The sequence below is a fragment of the Lathyrus oleraceus genome, chromosome 5 (genome assembly GCF_024323335.1).
Source record: "Lathyrus oleraceus cultivar Zhongwan6 chromosome 5, CAAS_Psat_ZW6_1.0, whole genome shotgun sequence".
NCBI classification, from domain to species: domain Eukaryota; kingdom Viridiplantae; phylum Streptophyta; class Magnoliopsida; order Fabales; family Fabaceae; genus Lathyrus; species Lathyrus oleraceus.
In genome coordinates, this window is record NC_066583.1 from 84,381,734 (window position 1) to 84,391,788 (window position 10,055).

The following is a 10,055-nucleotide window of genomic DNA, read 5'->3' on the forward strand; positions in this document are numbered from 1 at the left end:
TCTGAGTGTTTTCCCAGTTTCCCTTCTTCATTTCGCTTGGATCTGGGCCTTATCCACTTAGGCCCATGTGTCTTGGTTCACACCACCTTTCCACTTCCTGCACCCCTTTTACAAGCCCAGAAAGGCCAATGGGCCCTTGGGTTAGGCCCTGCGCCTTTGGCTCCTTGTAGATCCTATGTTGGACCTTGCACCCCCCTAGTTCATTTTACTTCTTTTCATTTTTGCTATTTTCTTTTCTTATTTTTTCTTTCTTATTTTTTCTTTTACTATCATTTTAATTGTACTTTGGATTTTCCATCATTTCATCTTGATTTAATTTTATTACCATTTTATATTTACTATTTTATTTCTTTGCATTTCAAATTATGATTTATATCTCAACTTACACCCACATGCAAGCCAATATTCAAATTAGTCTGCAAAGATCAAGAGATCGAGAGGATTGATAATTGCCTAAGGGCATTCAAAAAGATAAAAGAATATTTGCAAGAGCCACCGATCTTGATGCCTCGTGTATGATCGCGACTTTGTGAGTGTATCGAATTACCTAACTGCAAGTGTATAGTCAATCGCGTAGTTTTAAAAGATATGGATCCCACAGAGACCAATAGTCAAATCTATCGTTTCTAATTGTCATGGTGTTTATCTAAGTCAATTAAATTAAGAAAGGGAAAAGATGAAATAATGAACTTTAATAAATTCATACAAATAATACTAGAATGTGGTTCACATCAATTAACTGTGCTCTTATTATTTCTAGATAAAATTACTTTAAGGGGTAACATTTTCAACTATGAAAAGAATTCAATTAAACATAATTGTTGCTTTCGTGTATTCAGAACCGGATTTACTCCTTAATTTATACCGTCCACTATCACATGTAACCGGCGCTTATTGCGCTAAAGTAGTAAATCTTATTTTAATAAATTAGACTATTTACTCTGTTGAAAAGTGATTTTGATTGGTAATTTTAAATTAAAAGGGTCCTCAGCTTTCGCTCAGGTGACCGGATCCTAATCTTATAAGCGCGCACGTTTGCAAATAGTTTTAAAACCACCTTCTAGAAATATTGAACTTCCTAAGTAATTAATAAAGTGCTTTCGCGGTATTTACTAACCAAAAATAAATCAATTTTAATCTTTAGTGTCAAACGACTTTCGATCTTACCTGACGTTATCTCTATCCTACTTTCGTAGTAACAAATTAGAATAAGTTCAGAAAAATTATGTTAAAATCAAAACATCCCACAATTGTAATCCTAAAGAAACAACATTTAGAGTAGCGGCAAATGACGGTCGTCACATCTCAGTATCAATAAATTAGCTGGACATAATTACGATAAACAAATAGGCGATTGATTTGGATTTAGAATTAAACATAATGACGGATTTAATAAAAATGATTTTAAAAACAAAAGCGAGGAAATTAATTTAGGAAAAATAAATTGCGAGAAATAAAATGCGAGGAAAGTAAAGCGAGGTACTAAATAGACAAGGCAATTAAAAACACAAATAAAGCTAAATAAAATAAGAATCTGCTCCAATCGGAGACTTGAATCTGGTATAAGGCAAGTAGACAGAAATAAACTTCGACGGAACATAAATACGGGAAGATAAATAACTTTAAAATAAAGGTGCTCCAAACTTGATACACGAACAAAATACGATAACTCCTTGATGTAAAGAGTTAAATCTCTAATGTTACTAAACTTTATGACTTATGTTTGTGCTAAGCTTGGATGCCAAAAGAGTGAAATAAAACTACTATTTATAATGTTTCAAAATCCTAAAATGTCATGAGGAAGTTTCTTAATTCGTGGGAGAGAATATAGGAATGCTGGTGGTGGGTGGGAGACCAAGCAAGGCCATTTTCCAACCGTCTGGCCCTCACAAAGGATGTAGAACACCACCTTCCCAAAGTATGGAAGAGTGGGTCAATCGGTCGTTGGTGAGTGGGACACGTCATTCTTCTTATGGCATTCTCCATGGCGAATGCCACGTATGTCGCCTTGTGTGTAATTTCCCATTTTTTTTTCTTTGTGTTTGCATCTGAATTGCTTTGTTTCTTCGCACATGGCTTCTATATGGTCAAATACTTTCAATACAGACAAAATACCCACATAACACAGGAAATAGAGGTAAAACGATAATTAAACCTGTACAAAACGAGTCAAAATAATGGTGTAATTTGGTGTTATCAAACTCCCAGATACTTGAACCTTTGCTTGTCTTCAAGCAAACATTTATGAGCATATGAAGAAAAGTAGTGGTGCTCTTGTAATTATTTTAGGCTAAAGACTCTAATTAGCTCAAGCCCATATTGATAGGTACTAACTCGCAAACTAAGGGTATTATAATAACACATTCCGCATTTGCGGTCATAAATCTTCTTCCTATACAAACCAATTCGCATCATGTCATTATGCCCAGGCCTAACTTACTCATCCCATTTTTTTGTCCTTTTTTATTCAGGCGCAATCACATTAAGCCCCTTATTTATTCACACACGGCAAACGAACCTGTTAGTGACCATGATCCATATTATGTCAAGAATTCTGATGAATATGCAATATTCTTAAAGGTTTCATAGCTGTTAGGCTAAATGACCGGTGAGGGTCACCTAACTTAGAAGACAAATTCCTTTTTCTATTTCTTACTTTTCCATATTTTTGCTTTTCTTTTCTTTCTCTTTACCATGGGATCGTTTATCTATTTGCATCAGTCCGCTTACCCGATGGTAATTCATATGGTGCTGACTGCTGGGATAAACTACTCAAAGACTTATTTAGGGGCGAGATTTCATGGCCATGACATAACAAGTATCCAAATCGGTCTCTATAATTAGGAGACTTACGGTGTTAAGACGATACTGATCTTTTGGGGGCTTTCCTAAGTCTCTATAACTTATCTGTAACTTGTCTAATAGCCTAAAATTTCAAATTAAACATATGTTTTCTTTTTCAAATATTTTTTGTATGGCTCATGAAATGGAAGAATTAATAAACAGCAGAAAACCACGCATAAAGACTCGGCGGCATATGCAATGACTCGGTGAACAAATTAAAACTAGAAAATAAATCCTAAGCAGTTATACTAAAAACAATAAATTTATCTAGAAAGAAAGGAAAGGAAAACGGGGGAAGTAATCAAAACATGCATTAAAGATTTGACAAAAATGAGAAAAATGAGAAAAAATCCAAAGGTGCATAATGGAAATGAGTAAAATAACTGAAAAGAAATAAATCTAGAGTATATCTAATAATGGTGAGAATAAGTTCATCCCTCATACAAGAACTAAGCATTGTCCTCAATGCCTAAAAATTCGTGGATAAAGTAGAATTCTTGATAAACGTGGTCCATCTGTTCGTGCATAGAATCCATAAAGTGGTGGAGATCATTACTGAGAGTTGATATATTTTAAGACCTCAATTTTGACCCTAAGATCCCCCATGCTATCTCATCATATGCATTGGCTTTGAGATCACACCTTGGCATCCTCCTTACCCATCATTCATTGGGTTTGCATTGGGAGAGATCACCAAGCACATTTGATTGTATCATAATTTGTTTTTCATTATTTACTAACCAAAATGCCAAAAATATGTCTATGTATAGTTTAACTCTTTTGTAGGAAGTGTGTGTGCTCACTTATGCCCCATCAAGCTCATATTTAGGGTTTGAGACCCTCAATGCAAGGAGACTAATCAAGAAATGGTTAAAAATGGATCTATACATCATATATGGATCCCCATGGTCTTCACATATCATTTTGATCAAGAATTCATCAAGAGTTTGAAGCTTGTTGGCCTTGGAAACCCTAATTCATCTAGGTATCTTGTGTGACTTCCTCAACAAGTTTCTTCAACATGTGATCAAATATTTCAAGTTATACTTCATATTACATCATCATACATATATATGATCCTCCATGAGTCCCAAAAATCAAGATAATGTCAAGCTAGCAAGATGGTTCATGGTGGTTGACCAGAGAAAGTCAACTCGTCAAAACGGGGGTTCCCTAGACCCTATCTCCTACAATTTTTGTCATATCAAAATGATTCCAAGATAAACTTTACTCAAAATGACACTCCAAATAACTTTCATGTTTAAGTCAAGAGCTATTTTTTCTTGGAAAGTCATCTTTTAATGTGAAAGATTATAGGTCATTTTGTCTGAACCCTAGTTAGGAGGTCAACTTCCCAAGATCATAACTTGCTCGGTTTTTATGATATGAAATCCATTAAAATTCCATGATCAAATTTATTATGTCTACTTCAACTTTTATGTTTGGAGGAAGTTTAAGTTTAACTTGAAAATGTATGTTCCAAGAGGAAACGTTATATGTCATTTGGGGCCATTTCCATTGAACAAGTGATTTTCCTCAACTTATAAAATGCATAACTCCTTCATGCCAAATCCAAATTAGGTCAAATTGGTGACAAAATTGAATATTTTTGATAGAGATACAACTTTTATAAAGGAAGTTTTTCCATTTGAAGTCCATAACAAAAGTTATTCAAGGTGGAAGAAGTGAACATATGACTTGGTACTTAGAAAATTTTCAAATATGTTTGATTTTCCAAACTTCCACCTAAAAATTCATCATGATCCAAGATTCAAATTGAAAAGTGTTCAACATTAAAGTTGTTCCCCTTGATCTCACCTTTCCAAAATATCTAAGATCATCTCATTTGGATCAATATTAAAGGACTTGCGCATGGGTGCAATGTATGGTACCATTTGGAAGGATTTCATGATCAAACTCATTTCAACATAGCATGGCTTAATGCATTGCTTTCAGCATAACCTACGCATGATTTTGGACCTTTTCAAATAATTCTTTGGGCTTTATACACGCCTATGCTAGCTCATGAAGGAAGTTGCGAAATTTGGATTTGAAATGGAAGTGTGCAAAGAGCATGTGATAACCATATAAATACAAGTGCAATCTGATCAGAACTTCATCAACACCTTGCCCAAACTTTGCCAGAACAATCCAAACCCTCCATTCCATAGAATTCTTGAAGGTTTCATTTGAAATCGAGCTTGAACTTCATCTTCTGTTTGGAAGTTCAAACTCCAAGAAGTCATTTCCATTTTCATCTCAATTGGTCACTACAAGCAAGAGGAAGAGAAAGCAAGCAAATCTAGATCAAGATCAAGTGAATTTGAAGCAACTCGAAGGTGATTTTTTAGAAACTTCATCTCTTCGATTCTCTCTCAATTCTTCACCATTCTTTGTGATTTTTGGTTGGCTGAAGTTCTACCAATGTAGGCAACAAGATTGAGTTGCTTTGAGGTCAAATCGAAGCAACTCAGTTCATGACCTTAAAATTCAAATCCCTGTATCTTTTTATATACTTGGAATTGGAGAAAATTGATGACAGATTCGAGGTCTTGAGAATTTTTTCTTTGAATCCATGTCCTTACTTTTTATTTTCATGGTGGTTGATGGTGGATCAGTCTGGTGAGGTCCACCGGAGAAGAAGACCGGAGCTAGGGCTCTGGTGGTGCGTTGGCGCCCTTCCAGCCATTTAATGATGTTGAAATGTTTTAATTATGGTCATTGGTTTTAATTACCATTGTTGTAACGCGTTGACTAGGGTGCACCATGGATGACACGCACATGGTCATCAGATCTGCCACCTCAATTAATGAGGGAGAACTGATGGCCCTTGTTTTTTCTCATTTTATTTAATTTCTGATTTTATATTTTAATTAGCTTATTTTGTTTAATTCATATTAAATTCATTTTTAATCCAAAAAATATGGGACTTTCACCAAAAATCTTTAAATATTTTCCTTTTTCATTTTCTGAATTAAAATTATTTTTTGGATTAACTTTGATATTTTTCATTAATTAATTGTTTTTGTGCATATTTTTAATTATTTAAAAATACTTCTGACTTTTCAAAAATCATGAATTTTTTTGCCTAAGGTCATTTGACCTTTATTGACCTAGGATAAATCTCTTGGCCATTTATTTGGTGTTTTAAAGATATTTTAGATTTTGGCCAATTTAATGCATTTTTAATTTGATTTATAATTGATTAATTGTGTAAAAATTATGTTGAGCTATTGCCATGGTCTTGTGATGTTTGACTATTTGTTTGGGCCTTGGTCAAGGTTGACTTGACTTTTGTTGGATTAAAATTATTGGATTTAGGGGATTGATGAAATGTGCATATCATCTCCCAAAATGAATAGATGATTTTAATTTGATAAAATTCCTTCCATGACCAATTTGTTTTTCTCTCATCTCCCCCCCCCCCCCCCTTTCATCTTCATCCCCATTCTCTCTCATTCCTTTCATTGACCAATGAAGTCTCAATATCCTAAGGTTAATTGGTTCGTCAATGACTTTGTGTCAGATGAACCAATACAAGTATGGATGAGATAGGTCCATCCCTTTTGATCTTTTTCTTTTAGTGTGTCGTATGTTTTAGGAATTTGGTCCATCATACCAAATCTCTAACATGTACTAACACCTAAATTTTTATTGCCCGATCTCAGATAGTTGTGACTTCTACATAAGTCCAATTACGATTGCTTAACATAGAGCTAAATTTTGACCCTAAAGGCATAGCATTCTAGTAAGTGGGATTTAAAGTCTCCCCTCTTTCATGGTATTATGTGGAAACTTGGCCTTTTTTCCTTCCTATGGAAGATGTATTGGTTCAAGGATCCATGCTTGTGAATAGAGGGTTGAGTGTTCTCCAAAGAATGACTTAATCAATTAAAAAGCAAAACCAACTAACATCTAATTAACTTTGAATAACACTAACTATTGTTAACTTTGCTTTACTTTCAAGTCATTTACTTTATGCAATTCAATTTTAAGTCATTTATCATTCATTGTCATTTTCATTCCATTAAACTTGTTTATGTTTATGCCATTTTCACTTTGCTCATTTGAGCCATATATTTGTTTGTATATCTGGTTTGTGTTTATGGTCTTAGGACCTTAAAATACTTAATAAACAACCAAAACCCCTAAAAAAATGTTTGTATGGACTGTTGAGTGTGATATGAACTTTTGGACTTAGGATTAGGCAACATTCCATATGCAAAAAGACTTAGCCAATACCAACATTTTGAGACCAAGTTATTGTGAATTGAGCCTTCATCTGATGCAAGCATTGGGATCTATTTGAACTTATCTGCTGCATGGTTTTGATGCAACTGTTAGTTTAATCTTGTGTCTGAGGCATTATTATAAGTTAATTAAGGAGTATTTCATCTGATACATGAGAAGACAAAAGAAGATTGTTAGCTATGGATTTGCTTGCTTGGATATGGCCATCTTTATTTAATGCCTTGATCTTCATGATGTTTGATATTGCTAATTGCTTGCTGATTAGTGCTTGATTCAAAGTCCAAAGGGAAAATGGGTTTTCTATATGGCATTCTTGTCTATTGGATTGCATCACATTGGTCAGATCTTTTCAACCCTTAAATTTTAAATATGTGCTTAGGGTAGCCTCTTCATTTTCTCCCACTTTGATAACACGAAAACGTATCGTATTTTTGACTCCATATGCATTGCTTTTTACTTGATTAACACTTATTATTATGCAGTATTTTATGTTAAATGCAGGTATTTATCAATTAAAAGGTTTACAGCAAGCAAAATGGAAAATAGAAAAAAGGAAAGAAAAAAGAAAGAAAAAGAGAAGAAAATGGAGAAAAATAGAGATAATGGGCCACCAAAGCAAATGGGCTTGTGGAGCCCATCATCTAGGGTGTGTGGAGCCCGCCACATGAACCCAAGAAGGAGGTGGCGCCCGCCACCAAGCATGAAGAAAGGTGGCACTCATCCCTACAATGTGGCGCTCGCCACGGAGTAAAGGGCTAGGGTTGTGGCAACCGCCACAACCTAGTCTTCCCTCTTTTTCTCCATGTTTCTAGCCACGAATCCATCCACCTTCGCTACAAATGAGGGATATGGAAAATATATAAGGACTCTCTCTCATAGTCGCCGAATCTCTCTTCTTCCAGTTTTCAATCGACGGATTATTTTTAGTCAGAAACATTTTCTTTTAGTTTTCTAGGCAGTTTTCTTACTTTGTAAAAGTAATAGTTCTCCACATCGGGGACTATTACAATTTATTATTTAGACATTTGAATTCAATTGTAACGGTTACTCATTACCAAAGCCTGCCGATATTATTTTAATCGAAGAATCAAGATTCAGTTCCGGTTCTCAATTCGTAATCCAGGTTTTATTTTGATTCTTGTTTTATTTATTTATGCCTTATTGCATGTTTGATTTTCCAAATATCATGTTTGTTACCGGATCCATGTCCGGCTAAACCCTTAGGTACCGGTATGTAAAGACCGTCGAAACGACGGGATTCATAAATAATTCGTGTTAGTTTTTATAAAACTTATTTTTCCGGTTTTTAGTTTCTTATTTTAATCAAACTGTTTTTCGTATGAGAGTACAAAACAAACTAAGGTTATGGTCAACAAGAACGAGAGTTTGAGATTTTAACCAGATAGCTGAAACTAGGCATTAATCCTAAATACAGGGAGAGCGCTTTAGGATTAATTAGACTTTATTTATATTCAAAAATTACTTTTAAATTCAAAATGAGACCGCAAGAGCCAAGCATTCTGGTTTAGGAGTATGGTCAGAGTCAATAAAAACGAGAGTGTGAGACTAAGTCCTTTCTATAAATAATTTCTACTGGAGAATATTTTGACCAATAAGATTACACAAACTATCTATCGAATCCCCGAAGTTTGATGCGTTACATACCAATATCCCTTTATCGCATATCTTTATTGGTCTTCTATTTACGTTATAGTTATTTCTCTTCATCCCTCCAATCTAAGAACGATCATCAGTCTTAGATTTACATAGCAACATTAGACCACGATACGTTCGATTGTTAGTCCTTGTGGGTTCGATAATCTTTAAAACTACGCGATAGGACTGTGCACTTGCAGTCACGATTCCCATAGACTTACTAAGTCGGGATCAAGTTTTTGGCGTCGTTGCTGGGGGCTAAGTTAGTCGATATCGTAACTCCAGTGTTTCCCAGTATAGACTAAGGCAAACAATTATTTTTTCCCTATCTACATTTGTCGAGTGTATTCCAAGTACTCACTCTCAAGGCGAGAAATTAAAGCTACAATTCGACGAACCTGAGCCTTATCTTAGATTAGAACGCCAGATACGAGTCTTGATACGGGAACATCGTATCAAGCTAAATCTTTCTGACCTTAACATCCCTACTTCTGAATCAGTTATTCAACCAGAGATGGCCGAAGGAGTGCAAAACCGTCCTCTTAAGTACTATGCAATCCCTTCACAGATTGAACCACATAACAACATCGCTGCCCCTGCCATCAAGGCCAATAATTTTGAGCTAAAACCTCCGATGTTGTCAGCCGTACAGCAAAACCAGTTTTTAGGTAGTTCCACAGAGGACCCGAACTTACACTTGTCAGTATTTTTACAATATGCAGACATAATGAAAGTGAATGGTATCAGCCCAGAAGTTGTAAGACTATGTCTTTTCCCATTTTCATTAAGAGATAGAGATAGAGCTTGGCTCAAGTCTCTACCATCCAACTCTGTCACTATGTGGAACAAGTTGAAGAAAGTCTTCTTAGCCCGATATTTCCAACCTAGTAAGACGACTATGCTAAGAGCCCAAATAAACGAATTTAAACAAAAGGATAATGAATCACTTTTTGAAGCTTGGGAGAGATACAAAGACATGATGAGGCTTTGTCCACATCACGGTCTAGAAGAATGGTTGATCATTCACACCTTTTACAATGGTCTCTTGTACAATACAAGATTGACAATAGACGTCGTTGCAGGTGGCGCACTGATGGATAAACCATACAATGAGGCCTATCAACTTATCTAAAGTATGGCAAAAAATCATTACTAATGGGGAAGCGAAAGAACCTCTATAAAGAAACCTCAAACGAAGGGAGGCATGTACGAATTAAGCAGTCTTGACCATGTCAACACCAAGGTAGATGCTCTGACTCAAAAGATAGACAACTTGACCATAACACTAGCAGCCACCGTGGCTG

General features: G+C 35.3%; 1 non-coding gene across 1 annotated transcript; it reads right to left on the reverse strand.

Annotated features, from left to right (window-relative positions):
• Positions 1 to 9,649: 9,649 nt before the first annotated feature.
• LOC127088740 (small nucleolar RNA R71) lies at positions 9,650 to 9,756 on the reverse strand. The gene has a single exon (XR_007790563.1). It is a non-coding gene; the product is annotated as a small nucleolar RNA R71 (small nucleolar RNA).
• Between the last annotated feature and the right edge of the window lie 299 nt (positions 9,757 to 10,055).